Here is a 17,229-nt window from a genome sequence, read left to right as displayed (position 1 = left end):
TTAGAAATTTTAAAGTATTGAATAAAATGTCAGTTATTATTTCAACCTTTCAACCTGATCTCCTTTGAACCAATTTCCTTTTTCTCAATTTGCATTCTCCTTAGTACAACATTTTTGGTCTTCACTATTTTCTAATTGGTTCACCTGTGTTAGGTTTATTTCCTTAAGTAGTTACAGGACTGGAATAATGTTTTAATATTCTTTTGTTTTCTGTATAGCTATAGAAACTCAGTGGATAGAGCACTATGCTCTATGACACATAGTAATGAAGACCTAAGTTCAAATGTGGCATCAGACATTCAGCCATGCAGCTGTGTGACCCTGGTCAAGTCATTTCATTTCTGTTTGCCTTAATGTACCAGAGAAGAAAACAGCAAACCACTATGGTACCTTTGCCAAGAAAATCCCATGGACAGTATAGTTCACTGGGTCAGGAAGCTTCAGACGCAACTGAATGACTCAACAGAGACAGCAGTTGTGACAATATGTTTCAAATTTTCTGGTCAAATTCCAATATGATGCAGTATGAGTGAGTGACGCCATAGATGCATCATTAAAATGTGCAGAAAATTCCAACGTTTGGGATGATGAATGTCTTAAGACCGTAAGCATCCAAACAGTATTATAGACTATAGTTGTATGCATGATCTGTATACATCTGGCATAAATGGCAGGGTATGTGGCCATCAGAATTTGGCCCATTTATAGCATTTATAGAGCGTTTTAAGATTTTCAAAGTGCTTTACAAATATTATCACATCTTATTCTTACAACAATACTGAGAAATAGTGTTATTATTATCCTCATTATATAGATAAGAAAACTGAAGCAGAGGTTAGGTTGCTTTCCCAGTGACTCAGCTATTAAGTATCTAAGGTTGGCTTTGAACTTGGGTCTTTTGAACTTCAGATGCATCTATCACCTTGCTGCTTCATTAACTCTGTAGTAATATAAAAGCAACCCCAGATGTGGTATACAGGCAAAATGAGGCAATAATTATAGTGAATATTATTAGTCTCTATTACATGGAATTACTCTGCCCGTACCTTCAAGTATGAAATATCTTTAAGTTTGTTAATTATATAATTTAGTTTTAGTGTCAAAATCAGAACTAAGAACCTGTTAGCAGGTTTTGGAAAGCATTATTCTTTTAAATAATATGACAATCATATTTAGTAATTGACACAGTAGAGATGAAAGTTGCTTGCAGGAAATCATATATCATAACATATCTTCAATCAAGCAAATAGCAACTAGCTGTCAGAATTGGAGTCTCTGATGCTTCTGTCAAGGCATTTTTTATAAGATGGTTTTGTCACAATACAGATCATGTTAACAGAAACAGTGATTGCACATCGCACCTAAAACAGGGCAGTCTTCTTTATTTTCATCAACATATTGTGAGTATGGTGAAACACATGGAGAATTTCTCAGAATAATGTTTTTATGTGCACAAAATAAAATATATAAGATTACAAAGGAAAACAATTATATTTATATGAGAATATTGATATAGAATTCTTTGTCTCTCTTGCTATATATAATGTAAATAAGTATACATACATACATTTACATAATATATGTATGTATATGTATGATATGTATATATATGAAACATATTCACTGTTCCAATGTTAAGAACCTCTACGATAAAGTAATGAGTTTAAGATCTTTTAGTTATAGCATTAAACTGTTTCCATCCCAGTTTTTATCACTAAAAATAAAAAAAAAAAAAGTAACTATGAAAAAATGTTCTTACTCCGAAATCTTTTCAGATTTTGCAATAGAAATTGGGCGAAACTTTATGTCACACCATTAAGATAGATTAATGCAATCAACCAAAAGTCATAAACTTCTTATCTTAGGAAGTATTTTCATGACTGTGTTGGCATTAATTCCAATGTTCTTGATCTTGATGTCCTGCCAGGTGAGACAAATGATCAATTAAATGAGTATGTCTTTTCTCTTCTGAGCCAAAGCAGACTTTTTGCTCAGATTTGTTGGCATGTAACCTGATAGCACCAATACTAAGTCTGGCATTGCAAAACTACACATCTTAGTAATCTTTGATGGTTACATGACACATATTTTAAACAACAGCATTAATAATACATATGATGTTCTAGTTGGCATGAAAGTTTCCATTGTAAATATATTTGAACTTTTCCATATTTCCTTGACATGAGAAATTTGGAAATTCTTTCTGTGATTTTATCAAAGTGTCAGGCAAATTTTTCTGTATTTGAGCACAAGGTTTTTGAAAAAAAAATAATTTATTTTTAGTTTTCAACATTCAGTTCTGCAAGCTTTTGAGTTTTAAATTTTCTCCCCTTCCTCCTCTACATCCTTTCCAAGATGGCAGCAATCTGATATAGGTTTTACATATACATTCCTAGTAAATATATTTTCATATGAGTCATGTTGTAAAGAAAAATTATAACCAGTGGAATGAGCTATAAGAAAGAAGAAACAAAAAAAAACAGAGAGAGAACAAGAGAGTGCACAAATAGTCTTCTTTCAGACTCCATCGTTCTTTCTCTGGATGTGGACAGCGTTTTCCATTATGAGCCTTTGGGAGTTGTCTTGCTTTGCTGAGAAGAGCTAAGTCTATCAAAGTTAGTCATCACACAATGTGGCTGTTACTGTGTACAATGTTCTCCTGGCTCTGCTTGCTTCACTCAGCATCAGTTCATGTAAGTCTTTCCAGGTTTTTCTTGAGTCTGCCTACTCATTTCTTAAAACACAATAGTATGGGGGGGCGGAGCCAAGATGGTGGAGTGAAAGCAACGACTCACCTAAGCTCCTGGAAAAACTCCTCTGGATATCTCTGGGGGGAGAGTCTGACCAGACTTTGGAGGTGTAGAATCCAGCGGGTGACGGACTTTGACGGATTCGGAGCACAGGCTGGACCGGAGGGTCCACGGGAGGGATCTGTTCCGCGGGGGTAAGACCCCAGTGCACAGCGCAACGCGGTCAGCGCGGCAGGGCGGAGGGGACCAGAGGAGCCCGAGAGTGGCGGGCAAGACCAGCAGAGCAGGAGATAAGCCAGGCCGAGCCGGTGAGAGCCACTGAGTGCCAGACATCAGCGCAGCAGCCCTTGAAATCTTCAGCCTGAAGACGGACTTCGGTGGGTCACTACTTGAACTTCCAGGAACTGGGATGGCAGAGTGATCAGTAAGTGCTCTCTCCTCCCCCCTGATGACCGTGAGGGAACCATAAAATTCTTCCCCAGATTAATCCTGGATCAGCGGGAACAGCAGAAGGGGGCGGGTGGTCTCATAACACCAGAGGCTGGAAAAGTGGCAAAGGGGGATTCTTCCTACGGTGGCGGAGACGGCTGGAGGGACAGACGACTGAGGGCAGAGAAAATTCGCACTGAGACCCAGGCAAGCCTCAGAGCCGGGAGACAAGCCCCAGGAGGGGCGGGAACACGCGTTAGCTTCTAGGGGTGCCCCAGGCCTCCAGGGGAAAAGGGAAGACAATAGGGAAGCTGAGATCACCATCCCCTGACCTTGCCTTTGCCTCAAGTCAGCTGAGGAGATATCCTGAGGACAGACCACCCCTCCCACATACCTAACAAGCTAACACCAGGGTTGATCTGGGAAACAAAAAACAAAAGCCTGCTTTTAGCCTAGACACACATCAGCTCAACTTAAAGATCTGTACCTTCTGACTGAAAGAACCAAAAGCTACAACACTCAGCCAACATCATGAATCGGAAAAAGCAGACGAAAAGTGAAAAAACCATAGAATCTTTCTATGGGGATAAGGACCAAAACACAAACACCAAAGAGGTTAGAGCTGAGACTGTACTTCCATCTGAAACCTCAGATGGGACTATGAATTTCTCGCAAGCACAACTAGATTACCTGGAACGTCTGAAGAAGGATATAAAAGAAAAACTGGCCAATGATTTTAAAACTATAAAAAAAGAATTCACTGATGAGAACATCACCCTGAAAAAGAAAATTGAAGAAATGGAAAAGGAAGTTCAAAAATTAACTGGAGAGAATAATTCCCTAAAAGGAAGAGCTAATCAAATGGAAAAGGAAACCCAAAACCTAATTGGGAAAATTGATCAGATGGAAAAGGAAACCCAAAACCTAACTGGGAAAATTGGTTGAATGGAAAAAGAAGTACAAAAAATAAATGGAGAAAATAGCTCCTTAAAGGGAAAAATTGGTCAGATGGAAAAGGAGATGGAAAAGCTAACTGAAGAAAACACTACGATGAAGATTACAATTGGGCAAGTAGAAACTAATGACTCAATGAGGCAACAAGAATCAGTCAAACAAAATCTAAAGAATGAAAAGATAGAAGAAAATGTAAAATATTTAATTGGAAAAACAACTGACCTGGAAAATAGATCCAGGAGAGAAAATCTAAGAATTATTGGCCTGCCAGAAACCCATGATGAAGAAAAGAGTCTGGACAATATCTTCCAGGAAATCATCAAGGAAAACTGCCCAGAAGTACTAGACTCAGAGGGCAAAATAGTCATCGAAAGAATCCACGATTCCCCTCCCTAAAGGGATCCCAAACTCAAAACCCCAAGAAATATCGTTGCCAAATTCCAGAGCTATCAAGTGAAGGAGAAAATACTACAAGCAGCTAGAAAGAAACAATTCAAATATCAAGGACACACAGTCAGGATCACACAGGACCTTGCAGCTTCTACATTAAAAGATCGAAAGAATTGGAACCCAATATTCCGTAAGGCAAAGGAGTTGGGACTTCAACCAAGGATCAACTACCCAGCAAAGTTCAGCATAACATTTCAGGCAAGGAGAAAGTCATTCAACGAAATAAGGGATTTCCAGAGCTTCCTGACCAAAACACCAGAACTCAATAGACAATTTGATCTTCAAATGCAGGTCTCCAGAGAATCATAAAAAGGTAAACAGAGGGGAAAAAACAAAAACAAAAACTTGCTACTCAATTAGGGCAAACTGTTTACCTCCCTATAAGGGAAGATGATACCTGTTAATCTTGAGAACTGTGCAGCTATTATGATAAAAGGGATATATGTAGAGGGAACGGGCAAAAAGTAAATGATGTCATGTCAAAAATATGATTTAAGTAGGAGAAGGGAATGTAATAGGAGGTGTGGAAAGGGGGAAGCAGAAAATGGCAAATTATATCACAGTAAGAAGTACAAAACTATAGTAGAGGGAAGGAGGGGAGGGAGATGAGCATTGTTTGAGAGGTACTCTCATCTGATTTGTTCAAAGGAGGGAACAATAATCTTAAGTAGATAATCCTAACTAGCTCTATAGGTAGTAGGAGGGGAAGGGGGAAGAAATGGGAGGGTGGCTAAAAGGGAGGAAAGAAGCAATAAGAGTAAAGGGGACTAAAAGGGAGGGGGGTCAAAAGAAGGAGGGGAAGGCTGCAGGAGGAGGGGGAGAAAAGTGAATACTATTGAGGAGGGGAAGGGAGATGGGAGAGCTAAAAGCACAAATGGTGGGAAAGAGGTTGGAGGTAAATACACAGATTGTAATCATAACTGTGAATGTGAATGGAATGAACTCTCCCATAAAACGGAGACAGATAGCAGAATGGATTAAAAGCCATAATCCAACAATATGCTGCTTACAAGAAACACTTTTGAAACGGGGGGATACACATAGGATAAAGGTCAAAGGATGGAGCAGAATATATTGTGCTTCAGCTCATGTAAGAAAGGCAGGAGTAGCAATCCTAATCTCAGACAAAGCAAAAGCAGAAATAGATCTAATCAAAAGGGATGAGGATGGAAACTATATCCTGCTAAAAGGCACCATAGACAATGAAGCAATATCATTACTAAACATGTATGCTCTAAGCGGTATAGCATCCAGATTCTTAGAGGAGAGGTTGGGGGAGTTGAAGGAAGAAATTGATAGCAAAACTATACTACTGGGGGACCTCAACCTCCCCCTCTCTGAACTCGATAAATCCAACCTCAAAATAAACAAGAAAGAGGTTAAGGAGGTAAATAAAACTCTGGATAAGGTAGATATGATAGATCTTTGGAGAAAATTCAATGGGAATAGAAAGGTATATACTTTTTTCTCAGCGGTACATGGAACATTTACAAAAATTGACCATGTACTAGGACATAAAAATCTCACAATCCAGTGCAGAAAGGTAGAGATAATCATTGCATCCTTTTCAGATCATAATGCATTAAAAATTACATGTAATAAAAGGCCATGGAAAGAGAAACCAAAAATCAATTGGAAACTAAATAATCTAATTCTAAAGAAGGGTTGGGTTAAAGAAGAAATCATAGAAACAATCAACAATTTCATTCAAGAGAATGACAATAGTGAGACAACATACCAAAACTTATGGGATGCTGCAAAAGCAGTTATTAGGGGAAGTTTTATATCTCTGAATGCTTACATAAATAAAATAGAGAAAGAGGAGATCAATGACTTAGGCTTGCAGTTGAAAAAGCTAGAAAAAGAACAAATTGAAAATCCCCAAGTAAATACCAAATTAGAAATACTGAAAACCAAAGGAGAGATTAATAAAATTGAAATTAAGAAAACTATTGAATTAATAAATAAAACCAATAGTTGGTTTTATGAAAAAACTAATAAAATTGATAAACCTTTGGTCAATCTGATTAAAAAAAAGAAAGAAGAAAACCAAATTACTAATATTAAAAATGAAAGGGGTGAACTCACCTCCAATGAGGAGGAAATTAAAACAATAATTAGAAACTACTTTGCCCAACTTTATGCCCACAAATTCGATAATCTAAACGAGATGGATGAATATTTTAAAAAATACAAATTGCCCAGATTAACAAAAGAGGAAGTTTAATACTTAAACAACCCCATCTCAGAAAAAGAAATTGAACAAGCCATCAATGAACTCCCTAGGAAAATATCTCCAGGGCCAGATGGATTCACAAGTGAATTCTATCAAACATTTAAAGAACAGTTAATTCCAATACTACATACACTATTCTTGAAAATTGGGGAAGAAGGAGTCCTCCCAAATTCTTTCTATGATACAAATATGGTTTTGATACCCAAACCAGGAAGAGACAAAACAGAGAAAGAAAATTGTAGGCCAATTTCCCTAATGAATAGAGATGCAAAAATTTTAAATAAGATTCTAGCAAAACGAATACAGCATCTTATCACGAGACTAATACATTATGATCAGGTAGGATTCATACCAGGACAACAGGGCTGGTTTAATATTAGGAAAACTATTAGCATTATCGATCACATCAACAACAAAGCTAACAAAAACCACATGATTATCTCAATAGATGCAGAAAAAGCTTTTGACAAAATACAACATCCATTCCTACTAAAAACATTGGAGAATGTAGGAATAAAGGGAACTTTCCATAAAATAATAAGCAGTATCTATCTAAAACCTTCAGCAAGCATTATATGCAATGGGGATAAGCTAGATGCATTCCCAATAAGATCAGGGGTGAAACAAGGTTGTCCATTATCACCACTATTATTTAATATGGTACTAGAAATGTTAGCTGTAGCAATTAGACAAGATAAAGATATCCAAGGAATTAAAATAGCCAAAGAAGAAACTAAGTTATCACTCTTTGCAGATGATATGATGATTTACCTAGAGAATCCTAGAGATTCAAGTAAAAAATTACTAGAATTAATAAACAACTTTGGCAAAGTTGCAGGGTACAAAATAAACCCACAGAAATCTTCTGCATTCCTATATATTAGCAACAAAGTCGAACAGCAAGAGATAGAAAGAGAAATCCCATTTAAAGTTAGGGTAGACAGTATAAAATACTTAGGAGTCTACCTGCCCAAACAAACCCAGGGATTATATGAACACAATTACAAGACACTTTTTGCACAAATAAAGTCAGATTTAAGTAAGTGGAAAAACATTAGTTGCTCATGGGTAGGCCGTGCTAATATAATAAAAATGACAATTCTACCCAAATTAATATACTTATTTAGTGCCATACCAATTAAACTATCAGACAATTACTTTCTAGAGCTGGACAAAATAATATCAAAATTCATTTGGAAAAACAAAAGGTCCAGAATATCAAAGGGACTAATGAAAAGAAATGCTTGGGAAGGTGGCCTAGCGCTACCAAACCTCAAACTGTACTATAAAGCAGCAATTATCAAAACCACTTGGTATTGGCTAAGAAACAGAGAGGTAGACAAGTGGAATAGATTTGGCACTCAAGATGCAGTAGGCAAGGAATATAGCAACCTTCTGTTTGATAAACCCAAGGACCCCAGCTTCTGGGATAAGAACTCATTGTTTGACAAAAATTGCTGGGAAAACTGGATAACAGTGTGGCGGAAATTAGGCATAGACCCATACCTGACACTGTACACAAGAATAAAGTCCAAATGGGTACATGATTTAGGTATAAAGATTGATACCATGAATAAACTGGAGAAGCAAGGAATAGTGTATTTATCAGATCTATGGAGAAGGAAAGAATTCTTTACTAAAGGAGAGATAGAATGCATTATGAAATGCAAAATGGATAACTTTGACTACATTAAACTGAGAAGTTTTTGCACAACCAAACCCAATGCAACCAAAATCTGGAGGGATGTAGTAAATTGGGAAAGAATTTTTACAGCTAAGCTCGGGGACAAAGGCCTCATTTCTAGAATATATAGAGAACTGATCCAAATGTATAATCATACAAGTCATTCCCCAATTGATAAATGGTCAAAGGATATGAACAGGCAATTTTCAGAGGAAGAAATTAAAGCTATCTATAATCATATGAAAAAATGCTCTAAATCACTATTGGTCAGAGACATGCAAATCAAAACAACTCTGAGGTACCACATCACACCTATAAGATTGGCAAACATGACAGAACAAGAAAATGATAAATGCTGGAGAGGATGTGGGAAAGTTGGAACACTAATTCATTGTTGGTGGAGCTGCGAGAGCATCCAACCATTCTGGAGAGCAATTTGGAACTATGCCCAAAGGGCTACAAAAATGTGCATACCCTTTGACCCAGCAATATCGCTACTAGGACTATATCCCCAAGAGATCATAAAAATGGGAAAGGGTCCCACATGTACAAAAATATTTATAGCAGCACTCTATGTAGTTGCCAAAAACTGGAAGTCAAGGGGATGTCCATCAATTGGGGAATGGCTGAATAAATTATGGTATATGAATGTAATGGAGTACTATTGTGCCATAAGAAATGATGAACAAGAAGACTTCAGAGAGGCCTGGAAGGACTTATATGACCTGATGCTGAGTGAAAGGAGCAGAACCAGGAGAACTTTATGCACAGCAACAACCACAGAGTGTGAGAGTTTTTTCTGGTAGACTTAGATTTTTGTAATAACACAAGAACTTCTTACCAAAAAAAAAAAAAAAAAAATCCCAATAGAGGATCTCAAGGCAAAATGCCTGCCACACTCAGAGAGAGAAATATGGAAGTCACTCACATATTGTAGCAGATCATGTTTGTGTATGTGTATGTGTTTGTGTATCATGTTCTGATTTGTTATACGCTTTCTTTCATTTATCTTAGTCTGACTACATAGCATGACTATAGTGAAAATATACTCAATAAGAAAGTATATGTAGAATCTATACAGAATTGTATGCAGTCGTGGGGAGGGAGGGGGGTAGTGGGGAGTAGGTGGGGAGGGATAAAATCGCAATTGTATGGCAGTGATTGTTAAACATTACAAAATATAAAAAAAAAAAAAGAATATAAGCTTCTTGAGGGCAAGGAAATCTTTTTTGTCTTTCTATCCCCAGCACTGGTGTATAGTAGGTGATTAATAAATGCTTGTTGAATTGAATTTAATTGAAAAAAAAAACACAATAGTATTTCATTACTATTCATATACCACAACTTGTTCAGCCATTCCTTCATTGATGGGCATCATCTCAATTTCCAATTTTTGCCTATCTCAAAAAGAGCTGCTACAAATATTTTTGTGCATGTGGGTCCTTTCCCCATGTTTTTGATTTTTTGGGGGACACAGTCCCAGAAGTGGTATTGCTGGGTCAAATGGTATGCACATTTTACAGCCCTTTGGACATAGTTTCAAATTGTTCTCCAGAATGGTTAGATAAGTTCATAACTCCACCAACAATGCAAGATGTTTTGAGAATGATCCTTGCTCCTAACATAATGCTGACAATATTTTATTTGAGGCAACTAGATAGTGCAAATGAATGGAATTCCAGGCAAGGAATAAGTAAGTTCAAATTAGCAGTTCAAATTTGGCCTCAGAGACTTAACTAGCTGTATGACCCTGGAGAAGTCCCTTAACTGCTGTTTTCTTCAGTTTCCTCAACTGTAAAATAAAGATAATCATAGCACCTCTTTCCCAGGGATGTTGTGAAGATTAATGAGACAATAACTGTAAAGGGCTTAGCACAGTGTCTGGCACATAGGAAGTACTATGTAAATGGCAACTATTATTACTTTTAAATTCTTTGCCGTAAGTATGATGATTATGGAGGACATCTCATTCTTGGGAAATCCTTCAAATATTTATTTCAGAATTTTTTCCTGCTTCTTATACAACATTCCTACAATTTTCTGTGATGTTATTTTTACAATTGAAAGTAGTAGCAGAAACTGCATAGAAATATTTATACTTAAAAAAAATAAAATTGCCACTTAAAAGAAGAGAATTATAAGATAAATTTTCTTAGAATGGTATTCACTGGTTCATAGAACTAGAATATTGAAGTTCTAGGTTAAGACTGAATTACTTAAACCTTTTAAAAAGTAAACCTTGATAATCTTGTCACTTACCCTATTTTCAGTTAGATGAAAAAAGATTCTCTTTGTGAAGAACACATGGAGTCATTAAAAATACATTCTTCCCACTTTGTTGTACAATAATCTTTTAAAATGAATTTTTGTCAGTCAAAGCTTAATGCGATTAGCACAAAGGAACAGGTAAGAAAAAGAGATATTTGAATTTGTTGAAGAAAAAACATTAGTCTTCTAGATATAGAGGAACGGAGAAAATTTGCTATTAATTAATAACTTTTGGTGCTCAGAAAGGTTACTGACAACACTTCAAGTTGTAAAATCCCTCTTGATAATTCAATTCCTCTTGATACTTAGAGATTTGCCAAAGAATGTTGGAAAAAAAAGGGATAGGAACTGAAGATCTGATTTCAAAGGCATGTTAAACTCCCAGATTAGGAAAATCCCTCTAATGATTCAGATCAGCATCTATTCTGAAACTGAGTCTTAGAGAATTTTTTTAGAGAACTGAAAAATTAAATTATTTTCATGAGATCGCGCAGTCAGTATTTGTCATAGGCAAGACTTGAGCCCATATTTTCCCGACTCCAAGATCTGTTATCTTTCCATCAAGCCATCTTGACTCACTGGAACTTCAATAATGATGTGAAAAAAACAAACAAAAACAACAAACCACATCATTTTCAGGAGTAGAGGGATTAAAAAAAAATGACCAAGCAAGTTTGTGTATGTATGTTACTAAATTTAATATTTTGCATGACATTTTATTATTTTCAAAGAAGACTTTCATTGAAATGTGACTTGATATTTACATTTTTGTAAGATTTTTTCATATAAAAATTCACAGTTAAAAATGAAAGCTTGTTGTTAAGCCATGTCTCAATTTCTGTTTTAGAAACTATGAATGAATGAATAATTATTAATTGAACAATTATTTTGTGATAGGGATTTTGATAAGTATTAGATACACAAAAAGAAAAGTAAAGCAGTCCCTCTCCTTGAAGAACTTATATATTAAGAAGGATGCAGTATATATCAGAAAGTGCAGACCATGAAAAGTAATTTAGTGCTGGAGAGTTGCTGGGGTGGTGAGTGGAGTAATAAAATAATTCTTTGTCATGCACAGAGTAGCATTGACTTCATTATTGTCCCTGACCAAGGGCAAGAGGTGGGGGAGTGAAGTATATAACAGTGGCAGGGCAGTTGGTAAGATACCTATACTTGGTATGTTTTCTTTTCCTAGAAGATGATTGGATGAAATATGGAGGATGGTCTGGGATATATACATGTATATACATACATACATACATGTTTGTACATATACACATTTCTACATGTACACATACACATTACATACATATATGTGGGTATATACACGTGAACACACACAAGTGTGTGTATTTAGGTATGCCTCCATTTAGTCATCCTACCAATCAATCAAGTTAGCTCAACACCAGAGTGGCACGCTAAGGCTAAGTAGATATGGTTATAAGTTCCCTGGATTAGTAGCAGACACATATGAATTTGTTTCAGTTTTATAGTCTGGTTCTGACTTCTTGGGTTCCTCACTTTACTTCCTGTTTGCAGCATCTGTTTTACTCTGACGTCTTATTGGTGCATTTCTGACCTCAGCCTGATTATTTAACTCCAATGGCTGATTTCTCCCCTGATTGACAATTTGGTATTCCTAATCATCTAAAGAATCCTGACTAAGCCGCAGTGGCTCTAGGGGAAATACCCTAGTATCCTCTTGTAGTATTTTCTCCCAGGTTTGACTTTTATCTTCTTGCTACCCGATTACCATTTAAAAAGTTGAGTTTGCTGACAGATGTGTTCAGACTAATCTTTGTAAAGAAAATGGATGTCTATGTAAATCTCTGTATTTCCAAGAGAGTTTCAGAGAGGGGGAAATAAAGACCTAAAACAAAAGCTTAGAGTTTGGTTATCTCTTAACTTCTACAGGATACCAAACATCCAGTTCAGGAGAAAAGTTTCCTTAAGTGAACTAATTGATTTGCTCTCCCCCGCTCCCCCTTTTTGTCAGCTAGTGAGTGGAGTTGTGGAGACTAGACCTATGATTTCTTTGGCATGAGAAATTCCTAGTGAGAAAACTCAAAGCATTTGCCAATTAGCAATTGTTCTGTAACTTGGAGTTATAAGAGCTGTCTTAACTGAATGAAACAAATCTTTTACTCTGCTACATAATACCAGTCAAGTACACTTTCTAAATTTTTTTCTATCCACAATAAAACCCTAAACCTACGTAATTGTGAGTGATGATGATGATAATGACGAAATATAATTTCTTCACTAATACACCTACCCACCTACTCCCCCTTTGATAACATAGCTCCCTTTTATGCTACTGTGGTCCACAAATATTAAATATGAAGAATGTACTCAGCTGTCTAAATCAAGCTTCTGAGCCATAAAATCCTGTGTAAACCAGTGCTGTTGCCAGGTATACATATATAATAGCAATAATAGCAAATAATACCACCTAGTAGTAGTTGACACCAAAGACTCTTACAGAGTTTTACTCATCCAAACTGGAAAACCAATTGGCACCAGAAAAACATGCAGGAATGACTGAGAGTTCTTTGTTAATAGCAAAGAAAGGGCATAGAGCAGGATTCTGACACCAAGCGTAAATTCAGTAAGGGTTTGTTTTATGTTAGTAAAACACAATCAAAAGGGAATCTTGGTTCTAGCTTTAGAGTTAACTTCTCTAATACTAGGTGTCTTTTAACAAACATTTTCCCTCTAAAACCCTAAACACTAAGTTTCTTGGTCTGCTCAATTTCTATTACACATCAACTATGCAAAGAGATGGTCATCCCCTAGATCCCATCATCACTGAAAAATGCTCAACAATAATGAAATTTCTGTATCCAATAACAATTTTCTATCATGCCACCCCTATCTGCTTGGGTCAGTTGGTATAGAGCACTGGACCTGGAGTCAGGAAAACCTAAGTTCAAATCTGGCCTAAGATGCTTACTAACTGTGAGATACTAGGAAAGTCGTTTAAAAGCTATCTGCCTCAGTTTCCTCAATTGTAAAATAGGGATGATGATAGCATATGCATCTCAAAGTTGTTGTGAAGATCAAATGAGGTGATATTTGCAAAGCACTTAGATTAGTTCCTGGCAAATAATAGACGTTAATTAAATTTATACTTGTCCCCTCCCTCCCCTTTTCTGTTTGTTGTATCTCATTCTTCATGACCCCATTTGGAGTTTTCTTGGCAAAAATGTGGAGTGGTTTGCCATTTTACCGATGAGAAAACTGAGGCAAACAGGGTTGTTACTTGCCCTAGATCACACATCTGGTAATGTCTGAGGCCAAGTCTTTTTGACTCCAAATCTAGTGTTCCATCCACTGTGTCTCCCAGCTGCCCCACTCCCTTTTCTATGCCCTACCCTATTTTTCATGCTTACCATCACCTGTAAGCACATCACTCCTCAACATTTTGCCAGGAGCTCCTGTGGCATCACCCTCTTCCCTTCCCATTTTCTACCTGTTAGTGATCCAGTCCAATGCCATACAATTTTCTACTCCTTTGTCCCCTTGTCCTGTTATAGATTACACCATGCAAAACTCACAGCTCCACCATCTACCTCCTTCACTTCCACTCACATGTTACTGAGAGCTGCAGGAAGTCAAAACAGTGCTGAGTTCAATAAAAAAAAAATTTTATCTAATTTCAGCTGAGCACTCTTTCATCAAAGCAGTCCTTTAGACTGATGTTTTCTTCTTCTGCTACTATTTGTGAAATCTCTTTCCACTTTTAAGTAACTACTTTGTCTCTAGGATTAATCTTAATCAAAAAAACTTTAATGATAACTCATTCTCGTAGATTGTCCCCCACTCCCCTGCTCTTGTTTGTCTATCTTTTTCATCATTCTTTGATCTTAATTAAGCTATTTATTACCTATTTCCTTCTCTTTTCTCCTTTTTCTTTTCTAACATAACTCAGTTTAGTGGTAAGTTTTAGAAGTTTCTCTCCCTTCTCTCCAACTTCTTGTTTTTTATCAATTTTCTTTCTGAACCATTTTCTAAGAAGTTTTTTTTTTCTTTTTCTTTTGCTCTTTTTGTTATTACTCTTTCCTTCTCTTTGGTTCTGAATTTTGATACATGTCTTATGTTCTTACTATTATTTCTTCCTTTTTTATTCCATGTATCACTCATTGGATTGAGAGAATTGTGGAAAATGAGTGAACTACGCTGACTTCACCTTGTGACTCAATTCTGGATCTAACTCAGTTCCTTTCTATTCAATTATGGATCTAGTCCTATCTATGTATTGTTTGAACCTAACCCTGTGTGGCTGGGAAGCTAGACCACCTCTACGTATTGGTTAGAGACCTTTAGTTAAGGACCTAGGTTATAATGACCAGAGACACATTCAGATCCAAAGATTGGTACAGAAAGTTTCCTCACAACTACATATGCCAAGCAAGCCATATGTCTTACCTGAAAACTGACCCCATACTGGTCAATCAGCTACTGCTTCCTTGTTCTTTTGATTGAATACAAAGACTTGAGGGGAACAGGACACCTTTTTTTCTGATTTCAGGGATTTCTATCTCTTCATTCTCCCCCTCCCAACTCAGGAAGCCCCTAATCTCACCTCTAATTAGAAATTAGATTACCTAATTATACATTTTATTTTATATCTTGCTTATTGTTATCTTTTAATGCACAAAAATCTGTCTCCCCTTATACTCAGGGTTCATTGCCAAGCTGAGGAAAGTCTGTTCCTGATTTGTTATTCAATTGGCATGCATTGCTTAATAAATTAATATAGTCAGAAGCTTAAACCTCTGTTTCCTCAGTTATTTCAGATTTCATCCATCACAGGGCTAAAACTTCTTATGTGCTATCTTTGGGGTTCATCTTCTAAACATTCCTATTTATTACTTTTATAGCTATTTCCCCATTTTCCTTTTTCTCCTTTGTGTCTCATTCTTAGAGATATTTATTAGAGAAGAGATATTAAATGAAAGCAGCAGTGCATGGTAGAAATTCCTCTATGTTCAAATCATGTGGCTAAGTTATATTATTCTCTTCCCCTACATTTCCTGGACCCCATCCTCCAGCACAGTTAGGCTCCTTCATAACCCATGGCTTCTACCTTCTCACTCTATGCTCCCTCTGCCTAGCATTCTGAGTTCCATCTACTCTTAAGAACTCACATATTCTTTTTCCTGTAGCAGGATGAAATCCATGAATGTACAATATTCTTTCAGAGAAGTTAGTTAGTTTCTTTCCCAATATCCATGCCATCTAATGTCTTGCTCTGTGCTCTACTACCCCTCCACTTTCTCAGAATTCTGGGTTTCACCTATTTTTAAGAACTCATATATTGGGGAAGGGAGAGAAGAAAGGGGAAAAAATTACATGATAACTTTTACATTTAAAAGGAATAACAAGTTGTACATAATAGATTTACAGTTTCATGTGCAGTTATTTTTTTTCTATTCTACTGTTATGGAAATGCTTGTTTTATTTCTTAAGTTCAGAATAAAATAAATAAAACTTTAAAAAGGAACACACATATCCCTTCATCTGGGTCAGGATAAAAGTCATGCAGGTGCAATATTCTCTCAGAGAAGTTGTCCTACCAATACACAGTTGATCCCAGATGAATTTCATCAAAAGTTCCCCATTCCCACACAAGCACATGCTCCCCTTATAAAAATACTCTTCATTACTACCATTTCTTCCATTGGGGGTGATATTCACCACTTCCATGCCAATGGTCTTAATCTTCTCTTAACTCTTGTATTGTCCTGTAGTTCTGCTTTTACCAAGAGACCATGGGAATCCTTTTCCCTTGACTGTTCACTCATGTACTCAGTATGTGTGCCTCACCCATTTCTCTCTGTCTTCCAATGTCCATCTCCATTTTTGCAACCTCTATCTCAAAATTTGTTGTAAAAGACTTTATTTCATTTGCAGGGTATTCTATCAGTTTGGTTCTACTACTTTTAATTTTTAAAATTAAGTTCAAATTTTATTCCTTTGTTTTCTTTTTGATCTTTCTTTTCCCTTTTAACTGCAAAAAGTCAAACTTGCCCTTTTTCTTAAAAAATAAGTAACCTTTCAACATAAAATAAATTATTTCATTACTTACTATTTGCTTGATAGTTGTATTTATTTCTCTTTTTTGCATTTATTTTATTTGGAGGTATTTGTAAGTTATATATTTTGTCCATATGTACTTTTATTTGACAAGGGTAACTCAAATGCCTCTACTTTTGAAACATCCATCTTTTTTTTCATTGGTGATTAGGATATTTGTAGGTTATATACTTTTGTGTTGCCTTTTCAAATGTATGCTTCTATTATCTTCTAGGGTTTTCTATGTCTACAGAATAATCTCAGGGGCAGCTAGGTAGCACAATGGGTAGAGTGCTGACCCTGGAGTCAGGAGGACCTGGGTTCAAATCCAGTCTCAGACACTTATTAACTCTTTGACGTTGGTCAAGTCACTGAAGACT

Source organism: Notamacropus eugenii, chromosome 6, assembly GCF_028372415.1.
Source record: "Notamacropus eugenii isolate mMacEug1 chromosome 6, mMacEug1.pri_v2, whole genome shotgun sequence".
In the NCBI taxonomy this organism is placed as follows: Eukaryota; Metazoa; Chordata; class Mammalia; order Diprotodontia; family Macropodidae; genus Notamacropus; species Notamacropus eugenii.
Note: the sequence above shows the minus strand (reverse complement) of the source record.